The 17,647-nt window shown below is 47.2% G+C and overlaps 1 protein-coding gene across 12 annotated transcripts in view; it reads left to right on the forward strand.

Annotated features, from left to right (window-relative positions):
• The window catches only part of LOC142579516 (glycoprotein 3-alpha-L-fucosyltransferase A-like), a 155,192-nt gene that overhangs the window by 88,394 nt on the left and 49,151 nt on the right, over positions 1-17,647 (forward strand). For 3 of the 12 annotated variants that reach the window (XM_075689809.1, XM_075689806.1, XM_075689810.1), the window contains exon 1: positions 13,915-14,043. The exons of the other annotated variants lie outside the window; for them this stretch is intronic. The gene's annotated coding sequence lies outside the window, so the exon portion shown is untranslated. Of the gene's footprint in view, positions 1-13,914; positions 14,044-17,647 lie in introns of those variants that run through there. 12 annotated transcript variants of the gene reach the window in all.

A 17,647-nucleotide genomic window follows, 5' to 3' on the forward strand; every position in this document is an offset into this window, starting at 1 on the left:
ATCAGCTAAGCTATATCCGCTGCGGAGACGTGTACGCTTTTTCCGATGTTAGATTCGTGCGCGCTGATATCGTGAAGCATACGGAACGAACGGAAGCTTCGAGCTTTGGACACGGGTTCACCAAAGATTTCTACAGTTTGTAATGGTAAGCGACAGAAGGGACGCCCGCAGTATTCGATCAGCTTAGGTTTTATTTACGGTGGGTCCTATTCGCCTACTAAACACCTGAAACATTTCTAATGAACGGATCCAATGCTCCTCCACACTTATGTAAGCTTTTAAACCTTAGCACTTGTCTTCAGCGACGCGGCAATGAAGAAATACTGATGGTGTCTGGAGCTGATCGGAAAGCTCTGCAATGGTCACTTAACAAAAGTATGATCGCGTACGCAGATGTCGTTGAAACCCTACAGGCGAGAGCGCGAGGACTCGCACTATCAATGGGAGCATCTTAGAGGCCGCCATTTGCAAGTGTATATCTAAATTCGCTGACCGCGCGTGTCATGTTACTCGGAGGGTTCTATAAACGTCCGCGCGATAGCGGGACCGCTGCCAGGCAGTGGCGATAGACCTCTCGGATGGCACAGTTGCAAGAACGCCGGCAATATTATATCTCTAGACAGTCGCGTCGACATTCAAGAAACTTCCTCGTACTCTCAATCTATAAGGAAACCTTGCGATAACGTGTTTACTTCGCGCGAAGATCAACTTCTAGAGACGCTGACTGCGTGCCTCGTTGATGGAAGGGAGTTGCCTAAAACGCGCAACCTGGCACGAGAGTTTGTTTGTGTTTAATTTAATCTGTTTTGGGTTCTACAATGAGTGCTGTCAGTTATACATATTTAACGTCCGGAAACGGTTTAACAAGGCGGCTGTTGTCAAGATTGCTGGGCGTAGGCGGTAGGCCAGTGATCCATCCGCGCGCTATATTTTTGTCCTGCATAGGCATGCATGTATAGCAGTCGGACATTACGATGAAGCAAGCTGGAGGCCAAATGCCTCCAGTCTCGTTCTCTAGGCTTGTGCTAATCGATAGATTTATTTTCATTCATTCATTCATTTGTCGTTAAAAATCAAAGCTTTCCGGATTTACGTTTGCAGGACATGCAAGCAATTATCCTATCTTAGTCGCCGATTAAAGGGCAACATGTTCTCCTGGCTACAGCCGCTGCATGTGAGCCTGTACAGGCAATCTCTGCATGATCTCAAGCTATGTTTACGAGGGCCGGGTCATTAATGCGGTCTTAGAAAGGCAACGAGGTTTCGTTTGTCAGCTTCTACAAGAGTTTCAACCGTTTTGATGAGTCTGCGGCGCTTTCATCAATTATGATGCTTAAGGAGATAGTATGGAGAATGCCTGACATTCTGAGGAGCACGACAGGGAGATGAAAAATATTGAATTGAATTGAACTGTGGTTTTACGTGCCGAAACCACGATTTGATTATTAGGCACACCGTAGTGGGGGAACTCCGGCTTAATTTTGAACACCAGAGAATCTTTAACGTGCCCCCAATTACACGGGCGTTCTTGCATTGCGCCCCAATCGAAATGCGGCCGCCGCGGCCGGGATTTGAGCCCGCGACCTCGTGCTTAGCAGCGCAACACCGCGGCGTGTCATGAAAACTATCTTCAAGGGTATGCGGCGACTTTAATAGCCCTTGTCACGTAGTGAGCAGAGGGTTTTACTCATCTGCTTAAGATGGCTGCTTCAGTAAGTGGTCGATTTTTTTACCGGCGAAGAAATGTACAGCATGGAGTAACCTCTTCATGGTTGTCCTCTGCTGTGTTACAGAGGCCTCGCGTACAGATTTGCTCGACTCTATGTCTTGTCTATATACAGGGTGTTTCACGTAACTTGAACCAAGGATTTAAAAAAAAAAGCGTTTAACCGCAATTGAATGAAACAAACCGCATATGGTTTGCCGTCATGTGGCGCTCCTTAGGGTATTTTATTATGTTGCGCTTAATTAGTTAACTGAGATCAATTATGCAATTTCTTTAAGTATTCCCTTTAAGATCCCGCGCATTTCGTTACGTTGTAGAGGGCATTTCAAAACGACCGATCCCATTTTTTTGTGACAACGTACATGCTGCGTGGTGTTTCTTTTCCGGACGTTTAAAGAAAGCCCGCGAAATTGAAATAAAGGTATGTGACTGCGCTCATGCGCTGCCATACTGCAGCGCTCTCAACCGGGCTTCCTGCGAAAGAACCGTGCGCGTGGACCATGGCTAAGCGAGCGGCCGCGGCTCTAGGCATCGGCTTCACAGTGCGTCAACATCTTTGGCGGTGGCAAGCGGGAAAAAAAAAAAAAAGCACCGTCGTCCCTGAGAAGCGACAGGGTCGACGCACGGTTGAGCGCACTGCAATACAATAGCAGTGTGCCTTGGTTCCTTGGTTCATGTTACGTGAAGCACCGTGTATGTGCGCATATCTATTACTGAAATGTTCCGTACGGGCTCAAGTAATTCCATATGTTTTGCGTACAATACCATTATGAAACTTTCGCGGAATTTATATCGAATCCATATATTCGTTCATGATTCTACGAAAGAATTTGTAATTATTTGGATGACATACTAAACGTTTCAGTAGGAAGAGCTGCCTTTGTTTTTTTTCTCTTGTATTATGTAGCTTCCGTTTGCGTTGGCCACACTTTGCCGAGCAAGTGGTGTATATTGTACGTACAAAAGTTCTAATGAACGTTGAGCGTGAAGGCATAGAGAGCGTCACTCATACTTCGCGAACAAACGGACAGCTTTTCTTGCGCATTTCAAGATAACAGAGAACGTGACGACTTGGTAAAGCCGTATTGTTGTGACGATAGCTAGGGAAAGGAAGCAAGGAAAAGCGTGGGTAACGGACGTTCCATTGCCAAGCTTTTTTTTAGTTTCAAAAGAGGAGGGAAAGGAGGAAAATGCAGGAAGGTCAACCAGACGCACGTCTGGTTTGCTACCCTACACGGGGAAAGGGGTTGAAGTGATGAAAAGAAATAAAGAGGAAGTGAAGGGGAGAAGGTACTCTCAGTGTGAACACGCACGGTTGTCCATCACGTCAAGCTTACAATCGGTCACTGAGGCCAGTCGATTTCATAGTTGACCGACGGGCTAGTTGGTTCTTTCTGCGATTTCATGAATAGCAGAAATGCCAAGTGTCGCTTTGTAAACCTACGACGCGTGAGGCCACGCTCCAATAATTTTTGTCTCTGAAATTATTCCTTACTAGTAAGAGGGCTTGTTTTCTGCACCTGACCATTCACTGCTGCCCTGCGCCTCCTAAATCTTCTGGGGACGTGTTCTCGGGCGCTCACTTTCGGCGATACTATCCCTTTCGCATGGCGTAGTGCATAGCGCGTTGTACGATTCGAGTGGTTTTGCTCCACCAGCCAATAAGCGCGCACTGAAAGTGATATCTCCGAACGTGACCGTCCGAGAATACGTATGCTGGCTGAAACTGCAGCGAAAAATAAATGGTGCAGATGCTCTCTATTCTGTATGCTCTGTACTTATTTCTTATTTATTTATTTACACACACTGTCAATCGAAATCAGGACAAAGACAGAAGTGAGATAATCGTTATCCATACAATACAAAGTCAACAATACAAAAAAGAGAAAGAAAGAAAGAAGAAACAATATAATCCTACATCCTATGGTTGCAAATATTCAGAAGGAAGAGTATAAAACTGTTCGCGAGTACTTGCGTTTACAACGTGCGCCGGAAGACAATTCCAATCACGTACTGTTGAAAGAAAAAAGTAATATTTGTAAGAATCTTTAGCAAAACGGTCTTCCTTAACATGTCTACTATGTTTATGACGCACTGTTCGACGCGTCTTCTATAGATGCACATTCTATAGAAGCATCTACGAAATTAAGGATTTCGCAACCAGATTATCAACCTCGTCTTCCCACGTTCAGCACCTTCTCAGCGTTCCACATTCTGAACAATGCGGCATTTTTTAAAAATTTATGATTCCATCCTATAACACTCCGGCGCTTTTTTTTCAGAGCGCTGCAGCTCATGCGTCCAAGCACACTGACGGGTTTAGCTCACCTGCATTCCTGCAGCCTTTGTGCTGTTTACTACTGGAGTGCGAAACGGCAAGAGCTGCACATGACAGAAAAGTATCTGTGTGCGCTGCAGCTGCTCAGGCTTCACCGCGAAATATCCCGCGCCGAGTAAAGCGCATGTTAAATCATGCATACCAGCGGAGCCCAAAGTGCTGCTTGGTGACATGTGGACCTACAGTATATATGGCAAGCAGCAACAATCAAGAGCAACATTAACTTTATCACGCATGTGCGGCAACACCGGTGACGTGATCAACACTGGGAAACCAAGAGAAATATTCACTCCCAAGGCAACGTTTTGATGAGGGGAATTGTCTTCGTCAAGGGCCTGGCGAAGGCAAGTCCATTTTACTAAACGTTGGCCTCGTTTGGCCGAAACCTCGTTGGGCCACTGTTGGTCAGTTCAAGTATCCGTCTTCCTGCAGGCCTATTTGCCTTGTTCAAAAGTTGGCGACTGCTTCACAAGAATGTACCCTGTAGAAAAAAAAAAAACTGCATCTTTATTTGTAAAATTTGTAAAGGATTAGACGGAAGAGAGAGAAAGAGAAAAGAAAAGGCAGGTAGGCTGAACAGCTTGCACGTAGTTTGTTACCATACAGGGGAAGTGGGAAAAAAAAAGTAAATGCAAAGAGATCAGTTATGCGCATGCACACAACTACGTCCATCGTGCGAAAGGTGATCCCAGAGTCAAGTCTGGTGGCTTTCTCTGCGAATGACAGTCTAGTCCATGGTCTCAGCATTGTTTTCTTTCCCGTGTCCGCTCTGTCGTCCAGTACCCCCTAAAATAGTGCAAACACGAACTTTCAATACCGACTGCAGTAGTTCTAAGCAGTTTGCAATGATGCTGAAGAGGATCAGCGAGGTATCCGAAATACATTACTCACGTGAATACGTCACGCGTTATTTGCTTTCAAATTTCGAGCTTCTACCGTTACATGCTCATTTGAGCAGTTTGAGCCTATCGGGGAAGCCCAAATAAGAAAAAGAATAACGTGATGGAGAAACGCATGGGGACTTTGGCAAGTGTGTTCGGAAAAAAATAGACAAATCGTAAAGCTGGCCCGACAACATGACATCGTGTCAAATTTTTCTCTGAGAAGTAGCAAAGGAAAAAAAAAAAAGAACTCCAGGAGCAGGCGTGCTGCCCGTGTTCGATGCGCTTGACGGCTACAAGCTCGATTTTCCTCGCCTAGCTCCTTCGATTTTGCTCGCAGCAGCCTTTCGCGTCGCTCTGGCGAAAAAGGAGCGAGCGAGTAATTGCCTCCATTTGACAAGTCTCAGGGGCTGCGCTGTCACCGTGTTCGGCACGACAGGTAGCTAACAAGCGAGAAACGTGTGAGGGCCGGGTGAGCTCGCAGGCACGTCAATAATCTGGGGGGAGCCTAACTGTACGAAACATTTTGGCTTTCACCGTACGCCTGTGCGCGTAATAACAAAGCATAATAAATTACGAACGGAAACGTTAGAAAGTACACACATATGTGCCGGCGGCGCAGGACCCAAAATCTTCTTGCGAATTACATAGCAAGCAGGGTCGATACACCGTCCGGCGACTGCAGCGTTCGATGTTTCTAAAGAGTTCTCATTGTCAAAACATATAACCTAACTGGCATGAGAGACGTCGCTGTGGCTCGTACTATAACGTCCTACTGTTGAGCATGAGCACAAGGCCACCGGCGTGATTCTCAACCGCCGTGGCCTCATGCTGGTCGGGCCGTAATGCAAGACTCCGGAGCCCTCACTACGGTGTCTCTTACAGTCCGTGTGACGATTTGGTATCAATCAATCAATCAATCAATCAATCAATCAATCAATCAATCAATCAATCAATCAATCAATCAATCAATCAATCAATCAATCAATCAATCAATCAATCAATCAATCAATCAATCAATCAAACATAACGTCAACTTAATGCAGCACGTGGTAGCAACGTTGAGAACAAGACGTTCATGGCCTCAAAATTCTGGAGGCGCGTGCGTTATCTCGGAGGCTAAGACACAATCCGATTTCCTGGTACAAAAGGCGTGTGTGACACTTAAGCTATATGTAAACATTGCACATCTTCCTATACAGTCTTTTTCAAATAAGTAACTGCTGAAGGGTTTCGCAAATTGAAATGATATTACTGTTATACGCTGCAGTACTTCTTCGGCACATATACTTTTAACGTATAATAACTGCTGTACGGGGTTCAGCTACGCCATACTTTCGAACTTTAAGAACTTTCTTACTAAGAACTAAGATACTTATACTAAGAACTTTCGTTTCGAAATAGCAAACGTTGTATGAGATTTTGTAACGCCGCATAAGAAAAATGCGGGTGAAGCCCTGACCGTGGGCGCCTGCATGCAGGTCACAGCAAGTAATATTTAGAATTCGACGTATGGCAAGCGAATTCCAGTCAATCGAATGCGCTGCCCAAGGTAGCGTTGTAACTGCAGGTCTCATCGTCCCCAGTGCTGGGTGCAGTGATCCCCTCAGGAAGCGACAAAAGGGTTTTTCTTTCTCGCGTTCTCCGAGAAACCAGCTGCTCTATAATATAAGCGGCTGCCAGCTCGACCGCACGTGTGCGTAGTAAAACTGTCAAAACGGGGCAACAGCAAATATATTCGAGCGCTCTCAGTTTCCCTCTCTCTCACTCCGAATGCGTCTATCGACGTGTAATTCAAGGGAAAAAACCGACGCTCTATTCAGAGTAAACACAATTCTATTCTACGCACCCGACGTATACCAGACAAAAAATATATATATTTCTTAACTTAGCCGTCGCAGCTTCCTCTTATACCACACGAGTAAGACACGCATCGATGTGGGACCGTTTTCTCGCAGTTTTAAGACTGCGGCTTCCTTTCCGCCCATTTTCGTGCTTTGCCTTATGGAAAATAGTCAAGGGTGTGACATAAAAAAGAAAAGCAGCCTGGCGCATAGATTAACGGGATGGGGAAGGTATAGGGAGGTTAACCGGATAAGATTTTGGTTTGCTACCCCCCTGCACTTGGGGAAGGGTAAGGGGAAATGAAAGACGGAAGGAACAGGCGGGTATATTATATACCTATATAGCCCGCCATACCTATAGCTGTATGTAGACTTAGGCCTTGCTTTTAGGCCTTGTTTTCAGTATATTTAGGCTCCCGCTGTAAGAGTTTTGGGGCCGTCACTCGTTATCGTTGGGTCTCTGCTGGGAGTCGAGATTCATTCAAGTAATGCTTTACTTTCCCTGCGATGAATGGTACATGTTGCAAGCGGTGTTTCGAAGGTTTCCAATACCTGACGCCTCAGGAGACCCGATGATATTATTTGTGGGTTTTTTTTCCCCGACATTAGAGAGCGCACTTCTCCGCTTGAGGAGTAGGAAGGAAGTCCGAATTTATCATGCATGTCCTAAAGCGAGCCCTCCTGCATATAGATACTGAACGACGTGAACCCCAGCCGAGTGTGTATTTCCGGGGTCGGCTCTTCAGCTATGACGAGCACCACCGGCACTCTGGTGGTGATTTTTCAGCACTGACCTGCTAACACCACCAAGTGCCCACGCATAGCCGTCATCGTGCTTTTTCCTTGGCTTTTTGTCCAAGCGAGAATGAGACAGAAAGTGAATTGAAGCCAATTTTCCAATTCCTGATGTACTTTTGGGGCTCGCTGTCAATAGGCATACATCAAGAGTAGCCTTAGCTAAGAGTTTTATTCATTCATTGCACCTTAAGGGCCCGGGGGCTCTATATAAGAAGAGAGAGAGAGAAACAAGCTTTAATGGTATGCTGGAGATGTTAGTCTGGCTGTTCGCCTAACATGCTACTCCAGGTGCTGGGTGATAATTATGATAGATACAGTGATAAACACTTTACAGCACCTACAGACGCACGCACACACACGCACGTACGCATGCACGCACGCATGCACGCACGCATATATACACTATAGAGATATTTACAAAGTTTCGTTCAGGCTCGTAGCCCGCAAGAACGTCAGCAGCGCCCTCGTGGCGCGTAACGCACAGGTGTTGCTTTGCCATGGGCCGAGAATGTGCTGTAATGACAAGTTCGAGTCCCGTTGAAGGTGCAGTGACGCCTTCTCTGACGCGTAGCAGTAGCAGTCGCACAAAACATGTCGCAGGTCTTCGGGCTCGTTACATTCAGAACACATTGGCGAGTCCGTGAGTTGAATCTTACACCTGAAGTTTGTGTAGGTGGCGTTGAGTCTTATTTGTGAAGGCATGCTTATGCGGTGAAGGCACGCTTGGTCTCATCTGTTGAGGCCTCGCGGCATGTAAAAGTCGCATGATGGATGTATTTTGTATAGGTGTCCATACTGGTAGCTGGCATCTGTCCAGAAGGATCGCTAGAGACGCCAAGCCTGTGCAGATACGAGTCTCGCCGCGTCTTTTCTCAAGAAAGGTATCTGGACCATTTCTCTCGAAGTATCGTGTCCAGCTTTGGCAGCACGCTTAGCCTGGACGTTGCCTTATATTCCGCACTGGGCTGGTAACCACTACCGCGCAACGCTGGGATGAAGTTCGCAGGCTTTATTGCATAGGCGTCTGATGTCCATCACGAGTTGTTCCCGAGTTCCATCAGGGCCGTCGGCAGTCCTGTAATGAAGCCATTTCGCGACGCTACGGCTGGCAAGATGGAGTGGTCTACACAGACGCAGCCAGACACCCTCGCGGCGACCTCATTACCGCGGTGATAGCGGATCACAACGGAGGATTGATAGAACATACAACAATCACGGCTGGCCGAGTGGTGGAAGCGGAGGAAACCGCGATTGCCATGGCCATGCATGCGGAAGTGAATACCGTCATCAGCGACAGCAAGCAGGCCATCGGCAATTTCGTCCATGGTAGAATTTACAAACAGGCGTACCATGTCCTCACACGACGCCCCCTAAGCGGCTTGAAAACACTCCGCTCACGCGGCTGTGCCCGGCAACGCGTCGGCTCACAGTTTGGCTCGAGATCTCGCGCGCCGAGCCTCGTCCGCGGATGCGGACGGCGTGAATGAGGAGGAGAGACACGAGGAACCCTGCGAGACTTATGAAATAGCCCATCGGTATCGCTTGAGGCGTCGCGCGCTCCCACCACCGGCCAAGCAACTCGACAAAACGCAAACGGTCGCGTTTCGGCGACTTCAGACAAACACATACCCACACCCAAAATACATTAACAAAATCACAGGAGGCAAGGAAAGCGACAAATGTAGGCTCTGTTCAGAAACAGGAACACTCACACACATAATGTGGGAATGCACCTCGCTCCCGTTCTCTCATCCCCCCGTCAGCAGCGAGACTGACTGGACAGCCTGGCTCAGTTTCGGGGACGTCGACCGACAACTTGAACTGGTGGACTGGGCGGAAAAGGCCAAGCAGGCCCAGGGCCTTACTTGAGCCCTAACCCTCAGCCACGTCCCTCTTTACCCTTCCCCCTTTCAATAAAGTTTATCACCACCACCACCTGCACGCGTGATGACTTCAGGGGCTGTAGGACCGCTCTTGAGTCCGTGAAGATGACCCAAGACTCAGCTGTCTGCTCTATGAAGTAAATAAAAGCTGCCCGCAGTGCAGCTAGTTCAGTGGCTCTAGTTGAAGCGCGTTGATTGAGAGAATGGCCAGAAAATACCGCCCAGGGAATAACAAACAGTAAACTGAAGACAACAGTACAACTACAATTGGCGATTGCTAATGTTCTAACAATGTAAGAGACAAAAAGGAAACAGGCGCTAAGGTGGGAGAGTAACCTGAGATACTAGGTGGCTGGTTAATTTCTAGCGAAGTCTTTTTATTTTGTCGCTCTACGGAGAAATATGTTACAATTATTTATTCGTTTTGGTTTGTTTGTTTGTTTGTTTGCATTCTTGTTTGTTTGTTTGCATTCTTGTTTGTTTGTTTTTCATCTATCTTTGTTCCGGCACTGTGACTGGTGTCAACGCACAGTGCGCATTCCACGGTGGGCGAAACCACCGGCACGCGTTCCCGTTTCCTCGCGCCAGCGAAGCGTGCACCACACGAAGTGAACCGTGGCGAAGGGAGCAACTGGGGTCGCTTTGGGGTTCCCGGCGCGCGCTGTACACGATAACGCACTTCAGAAATGAAACAGGAGTTCGCGGTCTGCAGCGCTTTCTTGGAAGTGCGAGACCACTGGCCTGCATGGTGCCCGAGACACTATAGCGAACCGTTCGTACATTTCGCAAACTCGCGCTTTTGCTCGTCGGTAACTACGCGGCTATTTTTATAATATGTATACATTTGTTTTGTTGCATTTTTTTTCGTACTTCTCTTACCCCGTTGTGCGTACGCAAGTCAGAGATTATGAAATAAAAATTAGTTGGAAGTCAGGGCTAGTGTCTTCGTTTCTCGAGCGTTGTCGTCTGCATTTACGCACTGTCAAGCCTCGGAGCGCGTCATACGCTAACTCGATTCGCCCAAATGTACACTCTTCGTCAAAAGTAGAAGGGCTACGTTACCTGCGTCTGCCAGACTCACTACATGCGTGCTGTTTGACGGCGTTCCTTTGGTATTTCATAAGTTCCAACGCCATGGAGAATCGAAACAGCTCGTGTATACTCACCATCATGAGGTCTGGAGTATCAGGACCACCACAGGAACAGCACCGTCACAGCCGAGTGACGTATATGGCGAAGACTCTGAATAGCCTGTATACTTTTGACTAAGGCTGTACTCGCTTAACTCTTTTGTGTATGTATACTTATCTGTGACGTTCCTTCAGGCGACTGCATCTTGTCCAGGAACAGCACCCTGTCTGTAATCGAATCAGTTACCAGCCACTGCCTCAGAGAATTCACGTTTCACAATGTTCTTCAAGTCAGCTGCATTTTGAAAGAATAATGGAACTGAACGCCATAAACCTGAACGATAAACGCGAACAAGGACAAGCGCATGTCCGTGGCGTCTCGGATATCGCTGCATCCTTTGCTTGAGCCATATATTCTATACTAAATATGTACCAAAGTGGAACAAGAAATATGTTCTGCTAAGCTAACCTATACGCCTTGGGCTGATAATACTTAAACATATTTTTCTTAGTAGTATAGGTGAATACTTTACGGAAAATTTGTACGTACTGGGGAAACTTGGTGGAAAACGGGGAAGAACGCAAAACGAGGCGTACTGAGTTGCGCATTTTGCGCTGTTTTCTAGTTGTCGTCGCGCGCGGTGCATAGGAAAGCTTCGTTTATCTCCAGCAAGACCGACGCGCCAGATGAAACGAGACGTCACGTCGCTCAGGTACTTGTCTTTTCTGTTTCATTCCTCCATCGCTTGCAGGCCGCGAAGATCGACGAGCAGCGACAGCTTGCTCGGCTTTCGGGAAGCGAGACGGGGAGGGATTCGCCTCTTTCCTCGTTCCGTGAGGCAGTTCTTTCACGTGCACGTGTGGTGTTCTTATGCGCTCAAGAAGTTAGCGAAAGTTTGCGGGAAGAAGTTCCCGCCTAGAGCAATCTTGCAGTATTGATTGGCGGCGTCAATATACGGCGCGGTAACTGGCGCAGATTCTTTTCTTTTTTTTCTGTTTGTGTGTGCGTGCTCGTGCGTGTTTCCTGTTCCTCTATAGCGGTACGTGCGACGCCTGCAGCTCTGTAATCAAGTCACGAGAAACGTCATGAGCCAGAGAGAGCGTTCTTCACAGCGCAAACTGCACTCTTTTTGGTTTAGTGGCTTCGAATCGCTGATCGATATCGGAAGGCGGATAATTGCGTTCGCGGTACGTAAAGTTTCGTTCTGAACCCACCGCACCATGGATCAGCGGCTAAATGGCATGACGCTCCTGAGCTTTAGTCGAAGGTTCGGTTACCGGGCACAGTGGGCGCGTTTCGACGTAGGCGGAACTTTAAAACACTCGCGCACTGAGCTTTGAGTGCATGTTTGACGTTGATATAATCTCGACCGGGTGAGGTGGGCCTTCACTACAGGAATCAGGAAACTACGACGAAGCCGGGCATCGTGATGATAAAAAAAAAGTAGAAACGACTATATTCACTTCATTGGTACATGGATGTGACTCTCATCTGAGTCTCGAGCGGTTCTATTAAAATGTGGGCCAGCACGGCCTTAAATAACCTATGGTGGTCCTTTCGTCGTCGCCGTTTTCTTCTGCAGCCTGTCATTCCCTTTTGCCCATCCTTGGTGTCAGCTCGGGGAAAAGGGGGACGTCGTCTTGACCTCCGGTTTCTTCCTCTATCATTTTGGGTCAGCTCCTGGAGAACGAGGTGGCGTCGATTCGGACTTTCTGCCACTCGACGTCGCAAAACCGCGAACACTCATTGAATCAAAGTGACGTGTGCGCGTTAAACATGCATTATTATGCCGAAAAAGACTGAACTATTCTCTGAATAGCCACAGGCTACCCCGTTCCGAAAGGAAAAACGGCTGCCGCCGATCGCTCAGGCACTGGCTACTCGAACATGTCGGAGAGCATAAGTTTAGTTGCTTGGCCGTATAACGTTATCGAGCCCTTTCGGCACGTATAGGACATCGCTCTGCCAACGTTTTTTTGCTGACGATCCGTTTTAGTGGCATTTTTAACCTTCCATTACACGCCGCCGCGATTTTAATCAAACCACCGCAAGCTAAGAAAGGGAAAGCGGACCAATCGCAGATGCCGACACCTGCCTCTTCACCCAGTTATATATTTTCAGTGCGCTGGCTCGGCCCCATCGAATCCCTCTCCACTTAAGCGTGCTCCTCGCCTCTTGTCAGCCAATTAGATAAGAAAAACCGTTCAATGCAGGCAATGTTATTCGTTCTGAAAGCAAACAAAAGTGATCTCCTATAAACGAGGAGAAGGTTTGATTTGGCTGTTCAATCAAAGCTGCGGGTCACCGCCCGAAGCTTGCATCGGCGGTTACGTAAATTTGACATCAAGAGATTGAAATAAAAACATATTGGAATAGGTTTACGTTATAGGGCCCCAGTTTGTATTAGGTTTGTGTGTACACAGTTCGTGGCTACCAAAAAACCGCTTCTGCTGCTTTGCGGCGTGCGTACGCCTTACGCTCCGTCAGCATCTACGCTAAAGCACAGATGCTGTATTAGTAACTTCTCCTTTTTTTTTTCAAGTGTCACCCTAAATACCTTTGACTATCCAACTCGACAACAGGTCCTCCTATAGCGGATTTCTAGTACGGTGGGCTCTTTATTTTGTGTTTTTCTTCCATTTTCTCATGTACGTATGTACGTATGATTGATCGCTTCGTTCGTACAAAACAATAACAAGAAAACGCGATGATTATTATTGTTTGTTTGTCCCTCTTTGTACGTTTTACGCTGTTTCATATACTCAAGATGTACGTGACCCATTCGCTCAACAACAGGCTTTGTGAGGAATGAACACATTTAGATGACAAATCTAGGACTGTCGCTTAAAGATTCCACATAATTTTGCCGCACCATCAAGCGACAGGCAACGCAACGAGCCTGATACGGAAAAACATAAAGAAAGCATACAAATAAGGGCAGGCGTGTTGGAGCGCTGGGGTGGGGAGGCAACGAACAAAAATCACCCGCAGCGAAGAACAATAGGCATCTTTCCCCATTTGGTGCTGGAACGACGAAAATTAAAGTGCACGTATATTCAGAGAGGCGCAACAAACGGTTCGCGCCATCTGCGCACGGCGCGTTTCCCGACGCGAAGACTCCCGCCCTTTGTTTTCGCCCGAGCGCTTAAATGTTTTGCTGCCGGTCTGCGCGCGTAGCTTTGCGAGCTCGTTTACCTCCTAAACCAGCTAGGGGAAAAAGAGACGGGAAAAGAACGGAAAAATAGCGGCGTTTCGACGCGTTTTTACGAGCGCTGTCGCCGATTTTGACGTGACGGGTCCCAAACAAGGCACACACACGCTCACGGAGCGTACGAGAGCTCGGTAGGCGACCGCTGCGTGTACAACGGCCCTTCCGACTGCAGTTATTCAGCGCCGTGTCCCGGGTCGCGCGCACTTGTGGAAGTTTGCGAGTTCGCCACGGGTGCGTATTGTATAAGGTGAAAACTCTGGCTGCGTGGTGGTACACGGGGTGATCGTTTTTCAAGGTTTGCAGAATTTTAAGAAATCGCGCCTGTGGCTGAGAGCGGAATTCTCGTCCTTGAGGTGCATTTGTTCGAAAAGGTGGACACTACCAGCACGAGAAGTGGGAGCACAAACTCAAGTGATTGACGAAAATTCACCCAATTAAGTTCTTCATTAACTTACGGCACGCACTGGGATTTACGAATTGTAGCCGGTGAGTTTGCGAGACGTGTCCAGTTAAAGTGAATTTCCCAGCTTACACCTATTTCGAGATATTTCCCAAAGCGTGGGACAAAATACATTGGCCTTCCAGTTACTCTTGCGCTTTAATGGATAAAAGAGCCGTCTTGTTTAAAAAGAAAGCGGAACAGTGCGTTTCTATGGCGAGTTTGATGGCGCATATCTCCGAAATACTGGAAGTGTAATTCTGGAAATTGATTCCAAGTGGATACGCTTTCATCGGCCGCAATTCGTAAATTGCAATATGTGCCGTAAAGTAAATAATTATGAAGTTAATTGGTGATTTTGGTGAATTGGTGATAATTGGTGAAGTTAATTGGTGATTTTTTATTGATTAGATGAGTGTGGGTCTCTACCCACACTCAACCAAGTAATGTCCGCCTCTCTCAATAACCCAGCTCAAGGATGAGAATTATATTATCTGCAACAGGCGACTTTTAAAAATTCGGTAAAACTCTAAATTGGGGCGCTATAACGTAAAACTCTTCCAATATGTTTTTTATTCCATTCTCCTGTCGTCAAATTTGCGTAACCGCCGACGCAAGCATCGGGCGGTCACTCTCGGGGTTGCCTGAACAGACCAACCAAACTCTTTCCTCGTTTATAGGAGGTCACTTTTGTTTGCTTTAAAAACGAATAACATTGCCTATACTGAGCGGCTTGTCTTATCTAATTTGCTGACAAGAGGCGAGAAGCACGCTCAAGTGGAGAGGGATTCGATGGGGCCGAGCCAGTGCACTGAAAGTCGATAAATGGATTAAAAGGCTGGTGCCGGCGTCTGCGATTGGTCCGCTTTCCTTTACTTAGTTTGCGGTGGCTGGTGGAAAATCGCTGCGGCGTGCAACGGAAGGTTAAGAATGCTGCTAAAACGGATCCTCAGCAAAGAAGAGTTGGCAGAGCGATGTTGTAAACGTGCCGAAAGTGCTCGTAAGCGTTACACTGCCACGTAAAAAGTTTTTTTGTACGCAAACAAACCCAAGCTCTCCAGCAGGTGCGAGTAGCCAGTGCCCGAGCGATCGGCGGCTGCCATCTTTTATTCCTTTAGGAACGGGGCAGCCTGCGGCTATTGAGAAGAAAATTTGGTTTTGTTCGGCATATTAACGCATCTTTACCGCGTACACGTCACTTTGACGCGGTGAGTTTTCGCGGTTTTGTGAGGTCGCGTGACAGGCAGGTGAAGTGGGTGCAGCACGAAAACTTTTGGCCAATAGCCGAAGGCAAATGGCGAAAAGGCGTCGAATCAGAAATGACTATTTTTCTTTTGTTTGGTCCAATCGCGCATAATCAATGTGTACACGTCATATCAGATGGGGAGCTATCGCGGTTTTCGTGACGTCGCGTGACAGACAGGTGAAGTGGGGGTGGCCCAAGAAAGTTTTTGACCAATCGCGGAGGGCCGATTGCAGAATTGGAATAGCTTTACGTTATAGCGCCCTTGGTTACCCCGTACAGAAACGAATCAGAACAAATATAGGTGCCCAAGATGACATGCAGCATAATTTTTAAATATCAACCGCCCTTCCACTACTGTGAAGAGGGGTACAAGCGAAGCTAGGCTGCGGCTCTTCGTTGTCGTAACGCCTCGGCTTCGCGGTCCCTCACGGCGAGGTCGGCACGTCGACGACGAGCCCTTTCTAGAGAGAGTTCCCGGCGGTTTTCATCAAACGCCACCTGTTCTTCGGCCGAACGCACGACGCGCGGCCCGCTCCCGCTCCTTCAACGCAGCGTGCTCTTCGGCAGAAGTAGCCTACCGCGGCCTCCATATCTGACTACCGGGCCTGAACTGGCGGGAAGCACCGGGCGCGAAGCGAGCGACCAGGCGATCGCACCCTTTCCCTCCTCCGAGGGGGAGGAGATGTCTGAGATCGGCTCGCGCCTTGCGCTGCGTCTGCTTCTTCATGCATATAAAACCCCGTTTTAGAAGGCGCGTATGGTGAACCACTTGTAAGTGAAGGTGGGCTAGGCTTAGCATATCTCAATGTGCTGCAAATTGTGTCTCGTTTCTTCTTTTTTGTGATAATTCGCATCCTATAATTCGGTCATTCATGCAAGTCGCACTTGTTAATGCGTTACCTGATTTAGTTGTTTCTTCCGATTTTTTTTTTTGCGTTTATGCTTGGGGGGGTTCATGCAATAAATTTACTTGGCGGTTAATTTCCTGGCAGTTTGGTTTTCCACTGAATACTTGTACTCTGTGTGGCGTAAAACGTTATACAAAGATTTACTATCCATGCTATTTCCGCCTCCATTTTACCGATCAATAAACATTAAATGGCCACGCCACAATGTACTAAAGCGAGTTCGTAAAATGTATATATGTCCTTGCTGCAAAAAGATCCCATATCAACTTCATAGTGAAACCATAATGGTAAAAACATGCCTACAGAAAAAGGGTATATTTGTCTCTTCTGCTAACTGTCGTCTTTGTGATGGGCCAGAGACAAGTGTACATTGTTTTATTAGCTGCACCGACCCCGTCCTATCACGTACTCGTGACGCCTGCGGCAGAAAAGATGCTCCACATCCACCACCAAAATTTATGAGTGTTGGCGCTGGCTAACACTTCCAGGGTTATTTCTAGTAGCGAACAATAAATACTCCAGAAAGTGAATGGGGAAACGGCGCCGCGGTAGCTCAATTGGTAGAGCAACGCACGCGTAATGCGAAGACGTGGGATCATCGCCCACCTGCGGCAAGTTGTTTTTGCATACACTTTCATTTCCATTAATTCAATTAGTAAGTACAAGTAATTTCGCCTATGATGTTGTCCTTGGTGTCATTGCTGGCTTCTCATTATATATATATATATATATATATATATATATATATATATATATATATATATATATATATATATATCTCCGCAGGTGGAGAACAATCTCGCGTCTTCGCACTTCACATATCCCCTTTCATTTCCATTAATTTATCATTTCTTTAATTCAATTATTAAGTACACGTAATTTTCCCTATGTTGTCCTTGTTTGTTGGCTTCTTATGATATGATTAATAGTAATCGCGCCCCTCGGTTAATCACCTTTCTTCTCGTGTGTGTGTACACCGCCTTCGGGCGTGGCACACAATCCCCAGTCCTTTTCTCGTAGCTGACAACGCTGCGAAGACTGCGTGACATTCTACCGCGATCGGCCCTGGTATATTATCAGAACAGTTGTATACCGTTTCTTTCGCGGCGGAGTAAAAAAGAAAAATAGTGGCAGAGAGAGAGAGAGAGAGAGAGAGAACTGTCAGTCATACTATCGTCATCACCGTTGTCTTGCTCCTGTCGTCACACTCCGGCTAGCGTCACATACGCAACCACTTGCTTT

Source organism: Dermacentor variabilis, chromosome 4 (assembly GCF_050947875.1).
Source record: "Dermacentor variabilis isolate Ectoservices chromosome 4, ASM5094787v1, whole genome shotgun sequence".
NCBI lineage: Eukaryota > Metazoa > Arthropoda > Arachnida > Ixodida > Ixodidae > Dermacentor > Dermacentor variabilis.